Source organism: Vulpes vulpes, chromosome 1, assembly GCF_048418805.1.
Source record: "Vulpes vulpes isolate BD-2025 chromosome 1, VulVul3, whole genome shotgun sequence".
Taxonomy (NCBI): domain Eukaryota; kingdom Metazoa; phylum Chordata; class Mammalia; order Carnivora; family Canidae; genus Vulpes; species Vulpes vulpes.
In genome coordinates, this window is record NC_132780.1 from 10,226,811 (window position 1) to 10,251,301 (window position 24,491).

General features: G+C 44.2%; 1 long non-coding RNA gene across 1 annotated transcript; it reads left to right on the top strand.

The window, feature by feature from the left end:
* The first annotated feature begins 1,509 nt into the window (after positions 1–1,509).
* On the top strand, positions 1,510–22,759 carry LOC140598294 (uncharacterized). Its single transcript, XR_012000586.1, has 4 exons — positions 1,510–1,827; positions 17,843–18,025; positions 18,452–18,501; positions 20,334–22,759. It is a non-coding gene; the product is annotated as an uncharacterized lncRNA (long non-coding RNA).
* Positions 22,760–24,491: the final 1,732 nt, after the last annotated feature.

Here is a 24,491-nt window from a genome sequence, read left to right on the forward strand (position 1 = left end):
TCTCCTGTCCTCATTCTTTTTTTTTTAATTTTTAATTTTATTTATTTATACATTTTATTTATTTATTCATGAGAGACACAGAGTGAGAGAGAGAGCAGAGACATAGGCAGAGAGAAACAGGCTCCATGCAGGAAGTCCAATGTGGAACTTGATCCTGGGACCCTTGGATCATGCCGTGAGCCAAAGGCAGATGCCCAACTGCTGAGCCATCCAGCCCTCCCCTCATTTTATTTATCATTATTTTTTAAAATATTTTATTTATTTATTCATGAGACACACACAAACACACACACACACACACACACACACAGAGGCAGAGACATAGGCAGAGGGAGAAACAGGCTCTATGCAGGGAGCCACACGTGGAACTCGATCTTGGGACTCCAGGATCATGCCCTGGGCTGAAGGCAGGTGCTAAACCGCTGAGTTTTAATGAGTATTCGTATTTATTTTATTTTTATATTAAAAGAGTATTTTAAATTAGGCTCCATGTAAGCATAGCACCCCACAGGGGGCTTGAACACACAACCCTGAGACCAAGACCTGAGCTGAGTTCATGACTTAGACGCTTAAACAACTGAGCCTAAGAACTCTTTAAAAAAGATTTATTTATTTATTTATTTATTTATTTATTTATTTATTTGAGAGAGAGACAGAGAGAGAGAGAGAGAGAGAGAGAGGCAGAGACAGAGGCAGAGGGAGAAGCAGGCTCCATGCCAGGAGCCCGATGCGGGACTCCATCCCTTGGGCCAAAGGCAGGCGCCAAAGTGCCGAGCCACCCAGAGATCTCTGTTTTTGTTTGTTTGTTTGTTATTGTTTTTTAATGAGTTCTACTTGGGGCCTGAGCCCACCATCCTGAGGAAAGAGTTTCATGTTCTAGGTATTCAGCAACCCGGTCGCTCCCTTTTTTCTTCTTTCTTCCTTTCCTCCTTAATTTCTTTCTTTCCTTCCTTTTTTTTTAATGTCACATCTTAGACTCTTTGGCTGTCCTGAATCCCTCAATCTGCCCCCCTCCCACACAGCTGCTCCTCTACCCATCTTTCCATCCCTGCTCAGCCCTTCTCCTCCCACCTTGGCCCCTCAACTCCTGAGAATCCCTGGAGCCTCGAGCCTCTTCCCCGTTTTGGACTCTGGAGGGGCTCAGAGCCCCATGAGCTGCCATGGGAGGCTGAAACGGGCTGGCTGGGAACACAGAATGAACCTCACCCACCAACACTTTGTATTGGTCACACCCAGAGCTTCCTCTTGGAAGGCAGGAAGGTTTCAAGGGCCCCAGGGATCTTCACCCCAATTTCTTCCTTAAATCTGTGAAAAATTATGGGGAAAAACTCATAACATTACATTCCCTACCATTCACTGGGAACCAGGATACAGATGAGCAGGGGTATCAATATTCTCAGGGGCGTACAATGCATCTCTAGCACCTGCTCATTTTGTAACAGAAAGTCTGCACCCACAGTTTCCTGTTTGCTCCTCCCTGCCCCCACCGGCCCCACATGTCTTCTTTCTGTTTCTATAAATTTGACTATGACGGGCAGGACATACAAGTGGAATCATAGGGTATTTGACTTGCTGCGACCTGCTCATTTCATGTGGCAGCGGGTCCAGAACTCACTTCTTCCTTAGGATCCTTCCAGCTCGTTCCACTGGAGCTGGATGCCGCATGATCTTTCTCTGTTCCTCTGTGCGTGGACACGGGGGCTGCTTCTACATCTTGACTCTTGTGAACAACACTGCGATGAACAGGGATGAGCGGGGATCCCTTCGTACTGTTGGCTTTCAGTTCTTACAGATGTAAAATGAGTAAGGAGATGGCTCCATCACACGGTAAGTCTATTTCTTAATTTGGAGGAAACCCGGCACCGTGTTCCAAGCTGATGTCTGATGTGCCATTTTACTTTTTCACTAACATTTGCCAGGGTTCTGATTTCTCCAGATCCTCACCAACACACATTAATTTATGGTATTTGGGTTTGGGGTCCTTTTGCTTATTGTTGTTTTTTTTTAATTTTTATTTATTTATGATAGTCACACACAGAAAGAGAGAGAGAGAGAGAGAGAGAGAGGCAGAGACACAGGCAGAGGTTGAAGCAGGCCCCATGCACCGGGAGCCCGACGTGGGATTCGATCCCGGGTCTCCAGGATCGCGCCCTGGGCCAAAGGCAGGCGCCAAACCGCTGCGCCACCCAGGGATCCCTTGCTTATTGTTGTTGATGGTGACTATCCTGATGGGTGTGACTTGATATATATTTGTGTTCGATTTGCTCTGTGTAATGATTAGCGATGTTGAGCGTTTCCTCAGAAGCTTGGTGGCCACTGTATACCTTTGGAGAAATGTCTCTTTGACATTTTTGCCCATTGTTGATTTTACTGATTTTTTTGTATACCTTTTTATTGGAGTTCCATTTGCCAACAATAGTATAACACCCAGTGCTCATCCTGTCAAGTGCCCCCCTCTTTACTGATTTTTTAGTTATTAAAATATTTATTAAAAATTGTATTTATTAATGAGTGCCTGGGTGGCTCAGTGGTTGAGTGTCTACCTTGGCTTCATGTCATGATCCTGGCATCCTGAGATGGAGTCCCAAATCGGGCTTCCCACGGGGAGCCTGCTTCTCCCTCTGCCTAAGCCTCTGCCTCTGAGCATGTCTCTCATAATACATAAATAATCTTTAAAAATATTTTATGTATTTATTTGTTAGAAAGAGGGCACGAGAGGGCGAATGAGCAGAGGGAGAGGTAGAAGCCAACTCAATGCTGGGCTAGATCCAAATGAGGCAGGCTCAAACTTCCAGGGCAGCCTGAGGACCTCCGAGGTGCTCTGGGGAGGGTCATTCCACTCACATCCTTTCCCCTCCGCAGGGTTTCTCCTGACCCAAGGGGCGCGTTCTCATGAGCCCTCTGAATTTCACCATCACCCATCCCAACATGGGTCCCTTGAAGATGAGTTTGCGGGGAGCTGTCCCTACCCCCAGCTCAGTCCTCAAGAGGCTGGCTCTACCCTGGTCAAATGTGGGATATATGCCTTACAAGTGGTAGAGATGCTTTCAACCAGTTCAGAGTTCTCTGTGACTGACTTTGAACTTCTCCGGGAAAGATGACACATCCCCAGAGCCTCCTGGGCTGCCGTGTCCCAGACCATCAGCCTTGGAAACCACCTCCACCCCCATCCTCCATTCAGCAAATATCACCCAGGTTGCGTACCCATCCCTCACCAACCCCTGCCAAGCCATGGAGCTCTCTATCTAATCACCCTGGTTTTCCCTCCTCTTCTTCGGTGCCTTGCAACAGACCCTAAGCCACACAGGGTTAGAAGGAAATCAGCCTAGGATGGAGCAGTAAGGCTGCAGACATGCCATTGTCTGAAAGGAACTTTATTTGCTCAGTATGTGAAACAAGAAAGAATCGAGGCTGCGAAAACAAACACGCAAACAAAGAAATAAAAAAAAAAACAAACTGTACTGAAATCAAGGGGGCAGCCCGGGTAGCTCAGCTGTTTAGCGCCCGCCTTTGGCCCAGGGCGTGATCCTGGAGACCCGGGATCGAGTCCCACGTTGGGCTCCCTGCATGGAGCCTGCTTCTCCCTCTGCATGTCTTTGACTCTCTCTCTCTCTCTCTCTCTCTCTCTCTCTCTCTCTCACTCTCTCTCTGTCTCGGATGAATAAATAAAATCTTGAAAAGAAAAAAAGAAATCTGGGAGACATAGATTGAAGAAGAACCAAATGTGCTCTGGGGGCTGTGGGGGTGAGGGGCTCAATTGATGAAGGTAACACCATAGGCTTGTAGAAGTTCTTCTGAAACAATTAGGATCGATGCACCATAAATAACCGGCTTTGCCACATAGAGATGGTGTCACTGAGTGAGTTCAGCGAAATAAGCTTCCTTGTGACAACTGTGGCAGAACGGAGCTGTGTGTCGGTTGGAACGGGCTGCAAGTTCATGTGACATCCAGACGTGGTAGCGGATAGGATCAACTTGTACATTGGTCTCCGGCCTCCATGTCAGGCTGCTGAGCATTAGGGTTTCAGTATCAATGTTTGCACCCACAGTTGTGAGCCAGTGTTGTTTGTGAGAGGATAGAATGGGCCAGGCTCGGGGAGAGCGGAGCGTGCACACAAGCCTCCAGTGGCAGGAGATAAGCGAGGAAAGTCCTTTGCTCTCCTCCGGGTGCCAAGTATCCCCCCAACGAATGCAGGGTGAGTAGGTGTAAGAGTAGCTAAACGACAACCACAGCTGTGGGCTCAGAAACCATCTTTTTGTGTAGAAAGTAATATAGCTTATTGAGGAAGACTTCAACAATGAGATTGTGTATAATGGACGCAAGAGAACTCAGGACATAAATAAGGGTCTTCTTCACCATAAACTGGCACATCTTTTTGAAACAACCCAGGAGCTTCCAGTGGTTGTCCGGCCATGTCACGAACAATGCAGGAACATAACTTCTTATCTTGGCCAGGACAAAGGTAGCTACAACTTCCACCATTAATTCTGTGAACCACAGTTTGATATTGAGCATAACTGACCTGTTACAGAACATAGGCAGTGTCCCCTTGTGTGCTTCGGTCCCAAGGAAGATGTGAAGCCTCGAGACCAGCCTTTAATAGTCACTGCTATAGAGTAGGAGCTGGGGACGAGTTCTCGGTGTCTCTTTTCTAGAGGAGTCGTGCCAGTTTAGAATTATCCTTTCCGTTTATAAAGCTTGTGAGCCCTCTGAAAATAGGTTGAAATAGGTCCTAAAAGTAGTACAAATCAGTTTATTGGTAAATTCATATGACTACTAATAATTTACAAATGATATGAGAAATCAATGACCCTGTGGCCTTTTTATAGGCTCCACAAATGAAAAGAAAATCACTCCACCAATAAAAATAACCCCATAAAGTTTGAAATCGGATATTTTTTCTTTTGAAATCGGATATTTTTTATCTCAAACATCTCAATTGGATGTTTTTTATCTCAAACAACTCAATCGGATGTTTTTTATCTCAAACATCTCAATTGGATATTTTTTTAATCAGATGAGTTTTATCTCAAACATCAATTGGATGTTCTTTATCTCAAACATCTTGGATGGTTTTTTTTTTCTTTTTTTTTTTTTTTTCTTGGATGTTTTTTATCTCAAACTTCTCAATCGGATGTTTTTTATCTCAAACATCTCAATCGGATGTTTTTTATCTCAAACATCTCAATTGGATATTTTTTTAATCAGATGAGTTTTATCTCAAACATCAATTGGATGTTCTTTATCTCAAACATCTGGGATGGTCTTTTTTTTCTTTTTTTTTTTTTTCTTGGATGTTTTTTATCTCAAACTTCTCAATCGGATGTTTTTTATCTCAAACATCTCAATTGGATATTTTTTATCTCAACAAAGGCCATTGTCTTTTTTTCCCCTTATGCCTCCTAATATTGCTTCTTGTGAGAGGGTTGAAAAAAACCCCTTGTCCTCTTGTTTATACATATTTTGGCAAAATGTAGGTATTTTCAGTTTCAATATTTTGTGAAAAACTTCAAAAAACCCTGTTCTTTATCACACACACAAGCTGGCCAAATACAGGATTTATCGTGACAATATTTTGTGAGAAGCTTCAGATAACCTTGTCATTTTTATACATATCATAGTGATACATAGGTACCTTTTGTTCCAATATTTTGTGAAAAGCTTCAAAGAAAAAAATCCCTCTTCTTTTCTACACATATCCTGGCCAATATAGGTATCTTTTGTGACAATATTTTGTGAAAGGGTTCACAAAACCCTGTCCTCTTTTTTCCACATATCTCGGCTGAACATAGGTATTTTTTTAATACCATCTTGTGAAAAAGATTTCAAAACCTTGTCCTCTGTTTTACACGTTTCCTGGCTGAACCTAGTTATTTTTTGTGACAATTTTTGTGTGTGACAGGCTTTCAGAAACCATATCCTCTTTTATACTTGTATCCTGGTTTAACATAGACATTTTTTTGTGACAAGATTTTGTGAAAGGCTTCGAAAACCCAGTCCTCTTTCTTACACATATCCTGGGCGAACGTAGGTATTTTTTGTGACAATTCTTTATGACAGGTTTCAAAACCTCTGGCCACATTTTTACGTATATCCAGTTTTTAAAAATTGAGATTTTATTTATTTATTTATTTATTTATTTATTTATTTATTTATTTATTTATTTGAGACGGAGAGAGACGTAGTGGGAGATGCACTGTCCCTGTGGGGAGCCTAATGGGGACTCTTTCCCAGAAGCTCGGGAACAGGGCCTGAGCGTCTGCTCAACCACTGAGCCACACAGGTGCCCCACATACATCTCTATTGTTACATGTCAGTCTCCTTCACTTTAACTGCTGGCTAGGATCCCACCGTAGGAGTAAACTCGTTGCACTCCTGAAAGGCTGCGAGTTGAAACCAGTGGTTTGGGGCATCCCCGGTGGCGCAGCCGTTTAGTGGCGCCTACAGCCCGGGGCGTGATCCTGGAGACCCTTGATCAAGTCCCACATCAGGCTCTGCATGGAGCCTGCTTCTCCCTCTGCCTGTGTCTCTGCCTCTCATTCTCTCTCTGTGTCTCTATGAATAAATAAATAAAATCTTAAAAAAAAAAATAAAGAAACCACTGGTTTGACTATCACAGCTAGATTTCCGCATCCTGGAACATGTTTTTTTCCACACGGGCTGAAGAGTTTCCCTAGGAGATGTATTCATGCCCCAAAGTAAGAATAGTTGGGCAGGCCGGGTGGCTCAGCAGTTTAGTGCCACCTTCAGCCCAGGGTGTGATGCTGGAGACCCTGGATCGAGTCCCACGTGGGGCTCCCTGCATGGAGCCTGCTTCTCCCGTTGCCTGTGTCTCTGCCTCTTTCTCTTTCTGTGTGTGTGTGTGTGTGTGTGTCTGTGTGTTTCTGGTGAATAAATAAAATCTTGAAAAGAAAAACGAAAGAAATCAAGGAGATACAGATTCAAGAAGAACCAAATGTGCTCTGGGGACTGTGGGGGTGAGGAGCTCAATTGATGAAGGTAACACCATAGGCTTGTACAAGTTCTTCTGAAAGAATTAGGATGGATGGGATCCCTGGGTGGCGCAGTGGTTTGGCGCCTGCCTTTGGTCCAGGGCGCGATCCTGGAGATCCGGGATCGAATCCCATATCAGGCTCCTGGTGCATGGAGCCTGCTTCTCCCTCTGCCTATGTCTCTGCCTCTTTCTCTCGCTCTGTGTGACTATCATAAATAAATAAAAATTTAAAAAAAATTTAAAAAAAAAGAATTAGGATTGATGCAGCATAAATAACCGGCTTTGCCTCCTAGAGATGGTGTCACTGGGTGGAGTTCAGCGAAATAAGCTTCCTTGTGACAACTGTGGCAGAACGGAGCTGTGTGTCGGTTGGTTCAGGCTGCAAGTTCATGTGACATCCAGACGTGGAGGCGGATCAGACCAGCTTGCACTTTGGTCTCCGGCCTCCATGTCAGGCTGCTGAGCATTAGGGTTTCAGTATCAACGTTTGCACCCACAGTTGTGAGCCAGTGTTGTTTGTGAGAGGATAGAATGGGGCAGCCTCGGGGAGAGAACCGAGCGTGCACACAAGCCCCCAGTGGCAGGAGATAAGCGAGGAAAGTCCTTTGCTCTCCTCCGGGTGCCAAGTATCCCCCCAACGAATGCAGGGTGAGTAGGTGTAAGAGTAGCTAAACGACAACCACAGCTGTGGGCTCAGAAACCATCTTTTTGTGTAGAAAGTAATATAGCTTATTGAGGAAGACTTCAACAATGAGATTGTGTATAATGGACGCAAGAGAACTCAGGACATAAATAAGGGTCTTCTTCACCATAAACTGGCACATCTTTTTGAAACAACCCAGGAGCTTCCAGTGGTTGTCCGGCCATGTCACGAACAATGCAGGAACATAACTTCTTATCTTGGCCAGGACAAAGGTAGCTACAACTTCCACCATTAATTCTGTGAACCACAGTTTGATATTGAGCATAACTGACCTGTTACAGAACATAGGCAGTGTCCCCTTGTGTGCTCCGGTCCCAAGGAAGATGTGAAGCCTCGAGAGTCAGCCTTTAAGAGTCACTGCTATAGAGTAGGAGCTGGGGACGAGTTCTCGGTGTCTCTTTTCTGGAGGAGTCGTGCCAGTTTATATTATCCTTTACAAAAAAAAAAAAAAAAAGAATTATCCTTTACGTTTAAAAAGCTTGTGAGCCCTCTGAAAATAGGTTGAAATAGGTCCTAAAAGTAGTACAAATCAGTTTATTGATAAATTCATACGACTACTAATAATTTACAATTGATATGAGTCATCAAGACCCTGTGGCCTTTTTATAGGCTCCACAAATGAAAAAAAAATCACTCCACCAATAAAAATAACCGCATAAAGTTTGAAATCGGATATTTTTTTTTTTTTAAATCGTATGGTTTTTATCTCAAACATCTCAATTGGATGTTCTTTATCTCAAACATCTTGGATGTTTTTTATCGCAAACAACTCAGATATTTTTTATCTCAAACATCTCAATCAGATGTTTTTTAACTCAAATATCTCAATCGAATTTTTTTTTTCAATCAGATGTTTTTTATCTCAAACAGCTCAATGGGATGTTTTTTATCTCAAACATTTCAATTGGATGCTTTTTTATCTCAACAAAAGCCATTGTCTTTTTTTCCCCTTATGCCTCCTAACATTCCTTCTTGTGAGACGGTTGAAAAAAACCCCTTGTCCTCTTGTTTATACATATTTTGGCAAAATGTAAAATATTTTCAGTTTCAATATTTTGTGAAAAACTTCAAAAAAACCCTGTTCTTTATCACACACACCAGCTGGCCAAATACAGGATTTATCGTGACAATATTTCTGAGAAGCTTCAGATAACCTGGTCATTTTTATACATATCATAGTGATACATAGGTACTTTTTGTTCCAATATTTTGTGAAAAGCTTCAAAAAAAAAATCCCTCTTCTTTTCTACACATATCCTGGCCAAATATAGGTATCTTTTGTGACAATATTTTGTGAAAGGGTTCACAAAACCCTGTCCTCTTTTTTCCACATATCTTGGCTGAACATAGGTATTTTTTTAATACTATTTTGTGAAAAAGATTTCAAAACTTTGTCGTCTGTTTTACACGTTTCCTGGCTGAACCTAGTTATTTTTTGTGACAATTTTTGTGTGTGACAGGCTTTCAGAAACCATATCCTCCTTTATACATGTATCCAGGTCTAACATAGACATTTTTTTGTGAAAAGATTTTATGAAAGGCTTCGAAAACCCAGTCCTCTTTCTTACACATATCCTGGGCGAACGTAGATATTTTTTGTGACAATACTTTGTGACAGGTTTCAAAACCTCTGGCCACATTTTTACGTATATCCTCTTTTAAAAAATTGAGATTTTATATATTTATTTATTTATTTATTTATTTATTTATTTATTTATTTATGAGAGACTGAGAGAGGGAGGTAGAGGGAGATGCAGTGTCCCTGTGGGGAGCCTAATGGGGACTCTTTCCCAGAAGCTCGGGAACAGGGCCTGAGCGTCTGCTCAAGCACTGAGCCACACAGGTGCCCCACATATATCCCTATTGTTACATGTCCATCTCCTTCACTTTAACTGCTGGCTAGGATTCCACCGTAGGAGTAAACTCGCACTCCTGAAAGGCTGCGAGTTGAAACCAGTGGTTGGGGCAGCCCCGGTGGCGCAGCGGTTTAGTGCTGCCTGCAGCCTGGGGCGTGATCCTGGAGACCCTTGATCAAGTCCCACATCAGGCTCTGCATGGAGCCTGCTTCTCCCTCTGCCTGTGTCTCTGCTTCTCATTCTCTCAGTGTCTCTATGAAAAAATAAATAAAATCTTAAAAAAAAAAAAAAAAAAAGAAACCACTGGTTTGGCTATCACAGCTAGATTTCCGCATCCTGGAACATGTTTTCTTCCACACGGGCTGAAGAGTTTCCCTAGGAGATGTATTCATGCCCCAAAATAAGAATAGTTGGGCAGCCCGGGTTGCTCAGCAGTTTAGTGTCGCCTTCAGCCCAGGGTGTGATCCTGGAGACCCGGGATCGAGTCCCACATGGGGCTCCCTGCATGGAGCCTGCTTCTCCCTCTGCCTGTCTCTCTGCCTGTCTCTCTTCTCTCCCTCTCTCTCTCTGTGTCTCAGAAATAAATGAATAAAATCTTTAAAAAAATAAACCTACCAAACCAAGGAAGGCTATTTCTGGTTCTGGAGCAAGGGCATCCTTCTTGAGAATAGATATTTCTAGATTCTCTCTCTGAGGGGTTCTACTAATTCACCCATCTACAATGAAAATAGAAGAATTTTAGTTTCCTAGATCCTCACCACACTTGGTCATGTAATAAGGCCCTGGATACTACACACTCTTTGCCTTGCCTTAGGAGAAAAAGTTCCCGGAATACAAAGTGTGAGGGGGACTCTTGGGTTGTTCAGCTGTTGAGCCCCTGCCTTTGGCTCCGGGAGTGATTCTGGAGTCCCGGAACCCAGTCCCACATCGGGCTCCCTGTATGGGGCCTGCATATCCCACTTCCTGTGTCTCTGCCCCTCTCTTTGTGTGTCTCTCATGAATAAATAAATAAAATGTAAAAAAAAAAATACAAAGTGTGAGGACAACTATATATTGCTGTAGGAAACAAAAATTCAGTAACTTTTGATGGCTCTCATTTCACTATAGAATTTTTGCAGCCTTCAGGGGGAAAACATGGAGTAGGTAAGTACCTCTCTTGAAAAAGCCACTTGGAATCCACTCTTTTTGTGAAGATTTAAGCCCATGTCTCTCAGTAATTAGAGGGCAAGCTACACAAGAAGGGTATAGAATATTGGAGCAGTGCAAGCAGCTTGGCCTGTACATACGTAAAATGCTGCAATACAGTTTTTCCAAGCAAACAAGGCAACTTTATGAATATTTGCCACATACTACACCAAAGAGCAACTTTCAGTAAATACTCATAGATGTAATGCTCTGTAAACTCTGTGCTATGAAGTCAGAAGTCCGATTACAAGGGTGTCTAGAACATCACCATCTGAATGGAAACCACCTTTTAAAAAACTTGTGCTTGAAGGAGAAATTATAACGGCCATTTCAAAATTTGTAGAACTAAAAGTAAAAATACTTTCCGTAGGGACACCTGGTTGGCTCTGTGGGTTAGGCGACACTTGATTCCAGCTCAGATCTTGATCTTAGGCTCCTAGATTAAGCCCACCATTGGGCTCCACACTGGCCTTGGAGCCTACTTAAAAACAAAACAAAACAGCTTTCTTTAGAACACATAGGATGCAACTGAGGTGGGCTTCTGAGCAAATTCAAAACACTAAATTGCTTAATAGGAAAGGATGAAAGGTTGGTTGTTTCTGAGATAATTATCCACTGGTTGAAGTAAGAGAAGGAACGAAGTCAAAGGAAAAAGAACGTAAGAGGTAAGCAAGAAATACAAAATTCTAGATATGGTTCTTCTGACCGCGTGATCAGGAAAAAAAAAAAGAAGCAATGTGCAAGAAGCAATGTTAGGAATCAAAAAGGGAAAAAAAAGACAATGGCCTTGAAAGAGATGATGAACATTTTGATTTCAAGCTTTGGTATTCATTTGTGGAGTGATTACCTACAAAAAAGGACCAAACTGGGTCAAAATGGAAGAAAAGCATGAATAGCCGTATGAGACATCCAACAAACTGAGTTTTACTATTTTGGAACTGTTTCAACTGGTAGGAGAGATTTTTAAACATTCATGACTCCATTCTAATCTGACGCATACTCCTCCAGAAAAGAGAAAGAGAAAACATGTCCCCAGCTCTTCCTGTGGGGTACAGTAACTTTGACCCCCAAACCAGAAAAAATACAGCAAGGAAAATACCAGGCCCAAGTCAGCACATACAAACATCCTTCAGGACTCGGAGACACAATGCAGAAATGAATGAAACAGATAATGTGCATGGAAATGTAGGGTTTATTCTAGGAATATAGTAGTTTCACAGGAGAAAATCAGTGTCATTCATGGCATTAATGGTTTAAAGGAGGAAAACCATGTGAGTTCTTTGAAGATGCATTAAAAAAAAACCAAATGCCTCTACCTAAAATTCTAGTTCCATTGATGGTAAAACTCAGTAAACCTGAAATTAAAAGGAATTACCTTCATCTGATATAGGGTATCTCCAAAATGTTACAGCAAATGTGGTATTAAGATCAGGGGCAAGGCTCGGGGACTGCCATCTCCAGGAAGGGTGTTTAGGGGGACTTGCCATACAGCAAGACAGAAACAGAAAAGGAATGGCTAGAGAAGGAAAAATGCAGAAACAGTGTCCTAATTCACAGGTGGGATCGTTGCCTAGATCAACAACTCAGAAGAATCAGACAAATTATCAGAATCAAAACTGAAGTTTACCATGAATGCCTCACCATGTGTGAGGCTCAATGGCATGGCTTTATAAGAGCATCTGTGATTTCTTAAAAAAGATTTTATTTGTTTATTTGAGAAAGAGAGTGAGCAAGAGAGAGTGAGAGAGCACAGCAGGGGGAGCAGCAGAGGGAGAAGGAGAAGCAGGCTCCCCACGGAGCAGGGAACCCAATGGAGGCACAGAGGGGCTATGGGGAGTCGTGTGATCATGACCCGAGCCTAAGGCAGATGCCCAACAGATTGAGCCACTCACATGCGCCCCGCAATGTGATTTTAAATAATATTTGTAATGGCAATCTGAGAAGAAACAGATTTATTCTTTATTTAGAGCAGAAAACTTAGCTGAATGTGAAAGCTTGGCTGTGAATTAGCAATAGGTAACAGATGACAAATAACAGAAAAGAAAGGAAGAGAAACCAGAGAGTATCAGTAAAGGGAGGACTTAGTTGGGTGGAATAGCTGTTCTCCCCAAATTATCTGGACAATTATGAATCTCCAATAGCATTGTAGTTGCTTTCTTTAAGTGGGCAAGCCAATTCTAAAATTAAATAGCATAACAGAGGGCCTCAAAGAAGAGTAATGAGGTGGCAACTGCCCTGCTAGGTGTCAAGATGGACCACCAAGAGCCACACTGTTTCAAACTGGTGCTGTGTCTCTACTGGCGAAGGGAATACAAACTCAGGCACCCCTCCTACACGGACAGAGAAACTTCATAAGGGAGATTGTTTGACAGGTAAGGTGTGCAAAGGAGGCATTTTTCTCAAAAATGATTCTGAAAAACCGGTCTCACACACACGGCCTTGGGAAAATATTCTAAAGTAGGGTGAAAATGCACTAATGCAAAGGTAGAAGAAATGATTTCCACTATATAAAAATTCGTATCTACTTAAGAAAGGACACTCTAAGGAAAGAACAAAGACCAGCCAGACTGGAAGAAGGGTAGAACACATGGCTGGCAAAGAATGACATCCAGAATATATAAAGACCCTTACAATGCAACAAGGAAAAGGCAACGCAAGAGAAAGGCTGCAATTGTTACCCCCAGGAATGTGTGTGTGTGTGTGTGTGTTTGTGTGTCTGTGTGCATGTGTGCAGGCAGACATGTACAGAGGAGCATTCGTAGAGGCAGTATTGATACAACAAAAGAAAACATTTTTTTAAAATCCCAAATGTTCACAAGTAGCCAATAGGAGGGAAAGAGAATGTGCCAATAAGTTCATTCAATGGGAACCATATAGCAATGAAAATGCCCAACTCACATCGAGGCACCTGCAAGAGTGATTCTGGGGAACATAGTTTTTTAAAAAAGATTTTATCTATTTATTTGGCAGAGAGAGAGAGAGAGAGAGAGAGCAAGCAAGTACAAGCAGGGGGAGCAGGAATTGGAGAAGCAGACTCCCTGCTCAGCAGGGAGCCCGATGCGGGACTTAATCCCAGGACCCCAGGATCTGGACCTGAGCCCAAGGCAGATGCTCAACCAATTGAGTCACCCAGATGCTATGGGGAACATAATTTTGACTGAACAGAGCAAGTAGCAGAAAATCCAATGTAATTTCATTTTTATGAAAGTCAAAAACACTCAAAATGAAATATATGGTTTTTAAGAAGATAGGGTGTGAAAAAAAATCAACTGTAGGGATGGGGCATATTTTGCACAATGCAGCTGCAAGTGGGGTGGGTTAGGGGTGGGGCTGGCTGGGAACACAGGAATGGTGGGGTGCGGGTTCTCTTCTTCCTTAAGCTGAGTGAAGACACAGAGTGAGGCCTTTTCTTTAAATTATTGCTCTCCACACCCAGCACAGCTGGTATAAGCAATTACTTTGAATATCTCCAATACTCAAGAGGAAAACAAGAAAAAGTTTGTAGGTTTTTGCTGTTAAGAAGGAAAAGCTCCAGTATAGATTCCTACAAATACTGAGCAAACCTTGAGCCTACACTCATGATAATCAACCGAATTCTACTAAACATGTGCTTTACAACCAAGAATCATAACATTTGAGAAGAATCCATAAGGAGATAGGAAAAGGGGGGAATGGAGGAGAAAGTAGGTGGCCAGTGCACACACATCTGAGGAGAGCCAGCGGAGGCAGGTCCCGGAGCAACCACCCGAGGTAGAAATGGGACCCGTGAGTGCTGGAAACCTCGTGTAAAAGCGTAGATGGAAACTTCTCAACATCCTTCTGACACCCAGGGATTCAGGCAGATGGCTGATGAACTCCCATGGAAAGGGTGCAGTCAACTGAAAAAAGACTTCCCAGAAATACACACACACACACACACACACACACACACACACACACACAAATGGAATGTGTCTGTTAAATAATTGGACTGTAACTGATGAAAAAAATAAATGATCTGGAAGATACAACTGAGGAAATCAACCATGAATCCGGGAACAAAGATGGGGTGTGTGAAAGAGAAGTGCTTGGGGAGATGCACCCATTTGTTTAGTGCCTGACGGGTGCCAGGTGGTATGCGCGGGACTGATCCCGGCTACTTTAGTCTTTAGGCAGCCTAGGAGGATGTGAATGTGCCCCTTTCCCAGTTTCCTCTGCGTGTCAAAGGATTTTTATATTTTTTTAGAGTTAGGGTTGACTTTTATCAAATAATTTTATTAAAAAATTTTTTTAAAAAATAATTTTATTAAATCTATGGAGGTAAGTAATTTTCTCCTTTATACTGTTGATGTGGATTGCTACATTCTGATATTCAAACACATCTGCATTCTTTTTTTTGCTTTGTAGAGAGAGAATGAGTGCAGCAGCGGAGGGGGCAGAGGTAGAGAGAGAGAATATGAAGGAGGCTCCACGCCCAGTGTGGACCCAAAGTGGGGCTTGATCTGATGACCCTGAGATCATGACTTGAGCTGAAATCAAGAGTCAGATACTTAACCAACTGTGCCACCCAGCTGAGCACCTCCACTTTTTAAAAAAACACACTTAAAAAAAATAAAATAAAAAATAAAAAAACACACTTGCATTCCTGATAGATATCCTATTGGTCATGGTAACTTTTTTGTTTCTACGTTTTTTTATTATTAATTCTGCACTTGGTTTTCTAATGTTTCCTTTGATTTTGTACATGTATTTGTAAGTGAAATCGGCCTATAATTTCTTGCCTGGTTTTCTAGCCTCATAAACCGAATTGGGAATGATCTCCTTTTACTACTTTTTATTCCCTGTAGGGATTTGTTGAGGATTATTTTTACTTGAAGATTTATTAACTCACCCATAAAACCATTGGGCCCTGATATTGTTCTTTTTTGGTGGAGGCTAATTAGTGGCTCTCATTTTAATTTCTTTAATGGTTATTGCTCTACTCATATTATCCATTTTGTTCTGAGGTCAGTTTAGGTAATTTACATTTATCTAGAGAACTGTTCATTCATCCATATTTGTAAATACATTGGCATAGGTTTTGTGGTCATCTCCTGATAACGTTTACAATCTCTTTCGTATCTCTGTGATAAGTCCTCAAAGATTTTTATCAATATATCAATAGATCCCTTTCTTTTTAAATTTTTATTTACTTTTAAAAAGATTTTTATTTATTTATTCATGAGAGACAGAGGGAGAGAGAGAGAGAGAGAGAGAGAGAGGCACAGGCACAGGCACAGGGAGAGGCAGGCTCCATGCAGGGAGCCTGATGTGGGACTCAGTCCTGGATCTCCAGGATCATGCCCTGGGCTGAAGGCGGCGCTAAACCACAGAGCCACCCAGGCTGCCCCCCTTTCTTTTTTTTTAAATATTTACTTATTTATTTGAGGAGGATAGGGGAGAGAGAGAGAGGAAGAGAGAATCTCCAGCAGACTCCATGCTGAGTGGGGAGCCCAACATGGGGCTCTATCTCACAACCCTGAGACTGTAACTTTAGCCAAAGCCACGAGTTGGGCACTTTTTCTTTTTTTGAGTTGGGCACTTATCTGCACCATCCAGGTACCTCTCAGTTGGTCCCTTTCTCTGTTTTTCTTTCCTTCTCTCTCTGTCTCTCTGAACACCATAATTTAGTGGTGAATGGTACATGGTAGAGGAAAACTCCCAACGAAGATTCTCTCCTGGACAGACTTTAGTCAGGTTCTCTGAGTCTCTTCCTTGACTAGGCCTGACCATGTGCTTTAGGTTCAGACTGAACGAGAAACCTGCTAAGTCAGTTGAGCCAGAATCCTCCACCCTTGCTATCTGACCAAATTCCTCATGTCCCAGCATCCCATTGGTAGTCTGTGATCACTCTGGCCTGTCTTCAGTAAAAGCCCTGTTGGGTCAGTTTAGCAAGAATTACTCTACCTTCCCGGTAACTTTCCATCCAATGACCATCACTCGGTGCTGCCCCTTGGCTCTAATTCCCCACTCTTCTTGTTTTTGAAGTGGAGTCCAATCTGTGTCCCCCACTGCAAACTCACTGGAGTAGGCTGCCTCAACAAAGTGTGCCTCACTGTCCTAATGAGTGTTGGAATACTTTTTTTGGTAAGACATGGAAACAAATAATGGCAATATGATTGATGAGGGCTAGAAGAAAGTGCATGACAGGAGCTCTGTGGTTTCTAGGTAATCACTCAGGGGCATTTAAAGGTTTCAGAATTTGGAAAATATTGAGAATAGTGAGAAGATGTTATTTAGAGTGGACCAAAAGACTGGGGAAATAACAGGTGGGGGAGACTGAGAGAAATTACCCCATCAGCATGGGCAAAGCAAGTGAGGACCCCACAGAACAAGTGTCAGAAGAGCTGAGATCTAATAAGCATTTCAACATTTCATGTCCAAAAGGTAGCTCTTTGGTAAATTTTCCCCCAAGTGTTTTCCCCTAAAATACTCAGTTTCCCAGGTCACAAACTGGAATCAATATTCCCTCTGTGTTGAACAAGCTCAAAGCTTCAGAAAGAGCAGTGAGGGCTTGCATTCTGAATGCACTTTTCTTCCTTTTCTTTTACTTTTTTAGTTTATTTTAAGGAGAGAGCTCACGAAAGTAAGTAGTGAGGCAGTGTGAAGGGACAGAGGGAGAGGGAGAGAATCTAAAGCAGACTCCCTGCTGTATATGGAGCCTGACGTGGGGCTGGATCCCACGACCCTGAGATCATGACCTGAGCTGAAATCAAAAGTCAAATGCTTAATGGTCAGGGCCACTCAGACGACCCAATGGATGGACTTTTCAAGTGTGTGTGGGGACATGGGGGACTCGATGGATGCCTTTCCAGAACTCTGTGGCCAGTGAAGTTTGTCCTGGGAGTTCTGATTGCTGTATTAGCAGGAAACCCGTCAGTGGGAGATACTTTCAACACAACAGGGGCTGTTCCAAAATAGGAGTGATAATATTTTTGATCAAAAACGAGAGTTCTGGGTGAAGCAGTGCAGTGGATGTTCCTCATAGCTAACTGTGGTGGAGGAAATAGGATAATTCATTCACTGTTCCAGTGTTTCCATGAATTAGTTGACAGGAAAATCCAAACCTTTAAACTTTGTTTCAGAAGCGACAAGTGAACATCATCAACAGAGAGAAGGCAGCTGATGGTCCGTTGTCAGCATGACTCTTTGGTCCAGATGAAGCTTCCAGTCTCTTGGGGTATGACCCCTGCCAGTGGGGTCGCAGAAACCTAGACTGAATTCCACTCATCAGAAGGAACGTTGTACACTAGGACCCCCAGAGTCAGGTAGGCCCTGGAGGTGGGCTGTGTTCAAAATCTGAGCCCAACCATTTTTCTGGTTTGCTGGTCACCAGAGAAACCTGACCATGTTCCCTAGGCCCTGGCACTGCCCTGTCAGCAGTATCTTTCCATCTGTGCAGGATCCCATCATGAGCCCAAGGGTTCCGGAGGACGTGGTTGGTCACAGGGCTTCAAGGAGGAGCCACCACTGACTCTGTGAGCTGGCAGCTGTGTGCCGGGAGGCGGCACATGGACTGGGGTCACCCCCACAGATGTTACTGGTTCCTGTTCTCCTTCCTGATTGTGTGAAGACAGATGGTGTTTACAGGGAGAAGGAGGGATGAGTCTTCTGACTACAGGAGTGTTTGCTTCTGTCGCTCCCCTGGTGGTGGTGGACCTTGATTTGTGTTTCTTGTGGTTTTGTTCTTTTAGTATCTTCAAGCTCCACGAGGAAAGGAAACAAAAGATCCTTGGGACAAAATGTAGGTTGGATTACTACTGTCTTTGTAGTTGGGCCCGTGAAGCACAGACACACAGAATACAAGCAAGACCGAAGGATGTGGGTGGTGAATGTGCCCCAACCAGTGACTCTGTGACTCTGTAGCTGCAACATCCAGGCTGTTCTGGCCACCAGCAGGGCTTGGTCACACAGCACCACAGGCTGCAGGACAGAAAGGTGTTGCACCACCTGGGGCCTCACTCTGGTCCATGCATCTTGTCAGCACAATTTGTGAATCCTAGAGTTTCATAGATCAGAAGCCAATGATATAGCCAATGATCACCCAAAATTATTTATTTATTTATTTATTATTCATTCATTCATTTATTTAGGAGAGCGAGAGAGGGAGAGAGCATGGGCATGAGGATGCGGAGTAAGGGAGCAGAGGCAGAAGGAGAGAGAGAATCCCAAGCCGACTTTCCACTGGGGGCAGAGCCTGACACATGGCTCCATCCCAGGAGCCGTCAACCATGAGCTCAACACCCAAGTGCTCTGATAATCTCCCCATTTCAGGGCCAAATTAACACCTTTAATTCCTAATTGCCATGTCCAGTCACGCATTCACAGGCTGGGGAGCAGACATGGACATCTCTGGGTGTAACTCTTCTGCCTACCGCCCTCAGTTTCCACTGTCTCCTCCCTGGGGCCCTCTCCACCTGGTAAGCAGAGCGATACCACTAGAACAGCATCATGTAAGATAGATCATGTCACTTCTGGAAAATCAATCAATCCAAAACCAGTCTCTTTACAGACTTCTAGTGGCCCCATCAAATAAGGCACAGAGTCCCTCATGTGGCCCCGGAGCCCTGCATGATGGGTCCGCAGGCTTCAGGCACACTGGCTGCTCCAGGATTGGGGGCAGGTGGGTGTGAATAGGGAGGGTGGGTCTCCCCAGCCTTTCACTCATGGAGGGATATTTCATTTCTTTTTATTGTGTGGTGAGGTCGTGAAGAGTTAAGCCTCCGGGTCATTTTCTCCCTGAAGACCTCCTCCATGTAGCTCTTTAGACGTTGTGCTAGCCTTCCTGTGATCATCGGCTCAGCACGTGCCAGCACCTTTATGGCCTCGGCCTCTACCTTAGTGAAACAGGCCTGTGAGTGGTTGATCCAGCTGGACCAAAGAATAACAGAATCTGTGATTACACCCTTGTCTGAAGTCCCCACTGTGGGAGGATGGCGAATAGTAGCTATTACCATATTGAACTATGATCCTTTTCTGCTATATTTTGAGGGGGGCTCAAAACCACAAGTAGTATTTTTGTCTCTAGGATTCACCTCTACATAACTGATGCCATATTTTGGTTTCGTTTTTTAAATTGTGATATAATTGACACACAATGTTATTGTAGTTTCTGGTACAACAGAACTAGTATTGAACAGAAAGCCTAGTTAATACCTGTTACCACACATTACAAAATTTATTTTTCTTGTGAGAAGAACTGTTAAGATCTAATCTCTTAGCAACTTTCAAATATGCTAAAAAGTGTTATTAACTGTAGTCCTCATGCTGCGCATTACATCCCCAAGACCTTTCTTATATTATAATCAGGTGTTTGTACCTTTTGAGGATCTTCACCATTACGTTTCCCATCCCACTCTGCTTCTGGCAACCACGTGTTTATTCTCTGTATCTGTGAACTTTTTTTTTTATTTTTGTTTTTATGATCCACATATAAGTGAGGTCATATGGTATTTGGCTTTCTCTAAATTATCTCATTTATCATATTGTTCTGAAGGTCTATATATGGTGTCACAATTGGCAAGATTTCCTCCTTTTAATTAATTAATTAATTGATTAACTTATTTATTTATTTAGAGGGAGCACGTGTAAGCAGGGGTGCCACAGAGCCAGGAGAGTTGGATGTGAACATATGAAGAAAGACTCAGAATCTCACTGAATTTTCATCCGAGACCTGGACTCAGACCCTGAGGCTGCGGCAGGAGGCGCGGGAGCAGCAGCAGCGGCAGGCAGAGGAAGAAGCCCGGCGGGCCCGAGAGGCCCAGGCCTGGGCGCAGCTCAAGGAGCAGGAAGTGCTGCAGCTGCAGGAGGAAGCAAAAAATTTCATTACCCGAGAGAACCTGGAGGCACGGGTGGAAGAAGCATTGGACTCGCCGCCGAAGAGCTACAATTGGGCCATCACCAGGGAAGGGCTGGTGGTCAGACCACAGCATAAGGGCTCGTAAGGGTCCAGTAAGGACAGTGCCCACCCAGGGACCATGTGTGTATGGGGTAGGAGGGTTGGGCCTGATCTGGCATAGATCTGTTGATGCTGTTTAGGAAGAAGGAGGCTCAGCCTATTCCAGTGTCCTCCTCACATTCTGCCCTGCACCCACCACCTGGTTGGCAGTTCCCATACATACTGTCCTGTTCTACACCCATGTACGACTCAGCAAAGCAGCAGACCTTAGAGATTTCCAGCTCGCAGTGGCGCGGAATGGACCACATTCCCCTCGATCAACTAGGTCATTTACTAAGTGTCATCAAGGACATGGACAGAGGTTGGCAAATTATAGTCCTTTGGCCCAATCTGTCCTACTGCCTGTTTTTGTAAATAAATTTTATTGGAACACACACACACACACAAATGGACTCAGACCCATTGCTTTGTCACTTCCAGCTTTATTAAGAGAGCTAGCACATTGGCTATAGGAATGATTAACTTTGGGAAGCAGAGAAAAACACTTTAACTTCAAAGGGTGAAAGACTAGGCTATTGACTCAAGGAGGGGGAGTGGAGGAGCTGTATCTGGAGACAATGTAGCCAAGAGTCAGTGTGCCAACTCAGGTCTTCACGTGTCCCCAGGGTGCCCAGGACTAGAGAAGCTCCACAGCTGGTTCCCCATGCAGGGCGAAGGGCAGAGGGAGACAGGGAGAGAATCTCAAGCAGACTCCGAGCTGAGCTGAGCTGAGCTGAGCACAGAGCCCAATGTGGGGCTCAATTTCAAGATTCCGAGATCATGACCTGAGCTGAAATCACGAGTTAGACATTTAACCAACTGAGCCACCAGGTGCCCCCAAATATCCTTCCTTTAAATAACTGAATAATATTCTGGGGCACCTGGGTGGCTGAGTCGGTGAAGCATCTGCCTTTGGCTTGGGTCATGATCCTGGGGTCCTGGGATCCACCACTGCGTGGGCTCCCTGCTCAGAGGGGAGTCTCCTTCTCCTTCTCCCCCTCTCCCCACTCGAGCTTTCTCTCTGCCAAAGAAATAAAATCCTTTAATAATTATTTAAAATAGCTGAATAACATTCCATTTTACAGACATACCACATTATCTTTATCGTTTCATCCACGAATGGACACTTGGAATTCTTTGCTTTAGTTTTACAGGTTAGGATAAAGAGGACTGATTTGCAAAGCTCCTGTAAACCGCAATGTGGCAACGATCTGTCCTACTGGTGGAATCAGTAGAATTATACTATTTTGGGAAATGTTTCTCAGATTCCCAGGGTTCTTGAAAATGACATAGGGCGAATTTTGGGAATAGAGATTTCTGGCGTGTATGTTCCTGTGGCCAAGTCTGCAATAAACACTTTCCTCTGAGTGGGAGGAGCTGCAGGGGTGTGGGCAGATGGTGTGGGTGGGTCACTCTAGCCCTGGGCAGGCAGGAAGATTAAGAAGAGGGATTCAATACAACAGGAACCCTCGCTTATTTGATATGGAGTCTTACCATGAATCCTTGAATGTAAAATAAGTATTCACTGAATGAGTCTCAAATTCCCTCAACCTCAGATATCGCATGTGTGCAGGGGCTTCACACACACACACACACACACACACACACACACACCCCTCAGAACCTCCAGGATCCTGGACAGCTCCAGGCAGGCAGCTGCAGTGTAGGAATGGCCCATATGATGTCCCTGGGGCAGGTGTCTCTGAGGAGTGGGGACCTGCATGGAGGCTGGAGGGCACCGTGGAGCTGGGTGCTGACACACAAGGGGGAAGAGCATTGTGCCCAACAGAGCACATCTCTCTGCAGTAGCTGTGCACAGAGGGTCCCTGGGGCCAGGCTGCCAGTGTCTTGGCCCCGATAGGAAACCTGTACTAGGGGATCCCTGGGTGGCGCAGCGGTTTGGCGCCTGCCTTTGGCCCAGGGCGCGGTCCTGGAGACCCGGGTTCGAATCCCACGTCGGGCTCCCTGCATGGAGCCTGCTTCTCCCTCTGCCTGTGTCTCTGCCTCTCTCTCTCTCTCTGTATCTCTCATGAATGAATAAATAAAATCTTAAAAAAAAAAAAAACCCAAACAACACTTGTTGTTGTTCCTCTGCTCAAAGCCCTTCTGTTGCTCACCTGTGAATCACATCAAAACCCAAAGTCCTCCCCGCAGCCCACAGGTCCTACGTTGGAGCTACTAGGAATGCTGGTTTGCAAGAAGATGCCAGCAGGTCTGTCAAGTTAGCGCCTGAGTCGAGAAAGTCTTGCAATGAAGAAAATGTCAGCGGAAATCAACAGGGCGCTTAGTGACGTGGACCGTCCGCCTTCTGGGCCAGGCTCCTCCCCTCCTTGCAGACAACCCTTTGAGTAGCACTGCCCCTACCCAACCTGGCTCCTGCCCATACTGTGCTGTCCTACTCACCCCATGTGTTCCGGCCACAGGGGCTTTCTGACCCTTCCTCAACTCTCACGCAAGCTCGGGTCTCCCCCTGCTCCCCGGCATCTATTCCCTTTCCAGGAAATCATCTTTGTCTGGAGACTCGCAGGACTGCTCCCGCCCTCTCTTCCCATCTCAGATGTCACCCCACCATGAAGGATTTCTTTTTTTTTTTTAAGATTTTATTTATTTATGCATCACACACACACACACACACACACACACACACACACACAGAGGCAGAGACACAAGCAGAGGGAGAAGCAGGCTCCATGCAGGGAGCCCGATGTGGGATTCGATCCCGGGTCTCCAGGACCGCGCCCTGGGCCAAAGGCAGGCGCCAAACCGCTGAGCCACCCAGGGATTCCTCCAGTGAAGAATTTCATTGACTTTCCTATACAAAGGAACAGGATCTCCCCGTGAAACCCTCACTCTATGTTCTTCACCCTATTTTGGTTCTCTGTTCGATGGCTTTAGAGGACAGAAATTCTGCCTTTTATATCTTTTTTCCCAGATAAAATTGACATGTAACGTTGGATTAGTCTAGGTGTACTGCACACTGATTCGATATATGTATACACTGTGAAGTGACCACCGCAATAAGCATAGTTAATGTCCATGACTTCGTGTAGTCATACTTTTTGCTCTTAGCAAATTTCAAAAATGCAATGCAGTATTTTTTTTAAAGGTTTTATTTATTTATTCATGAGAGACACAGAGAGGGAGAGGCAGAGACATATGCAGAGGGAGAAGCAGGCTCCATGCAGAGACCCCGATGCAGGACTCCATCCTGGGACCCCAGGATCATGCCCTGAGCCAAAGGCCGACGCTCAACCACTGAGCCACCCGGGTGCCCCTGCAATGCAGTATCCTTAACAGAGTCACCACGCTGTGCATTACGCCTCTAGGACTTCTGCATCTGGAAGATTTGATCTTTTGATCACCTTTACTCATCCCCACCGCCCCCTGCCCCTCAGGCAAGGCAACCGCGGACAGTTCTCTGTCAGATTCCACCTGTAAGCAAGATCATAGAGTATCTGTCTCTCTTTGACTCGCCGGCTGCTCTTAGCACAATATCCTCATCCATGTTGTCCATCCATGTTGTCACAAAAGGCAAGAGTTTCTTCCTTTTTGTGGCTGAATAATATACCATCGTATGAGATCCCACCTTTTCTTTACCCATTTATTCCTCAACAGACTTTTAGGATGTTTCTGTCTCCTGCCCTTTGTGAATGATGCCGCAGTAAACCTGGGGGTGCAGGTATGTTTTTCAGGAGGTGATTTCATTTCTTTTGGTCATATACCCAGAAGTGGAACCGTTAGGTCAGATGATAGTTCTATTTTTAATATTTGGAGGACTCACCATATTGCTTTCTGTG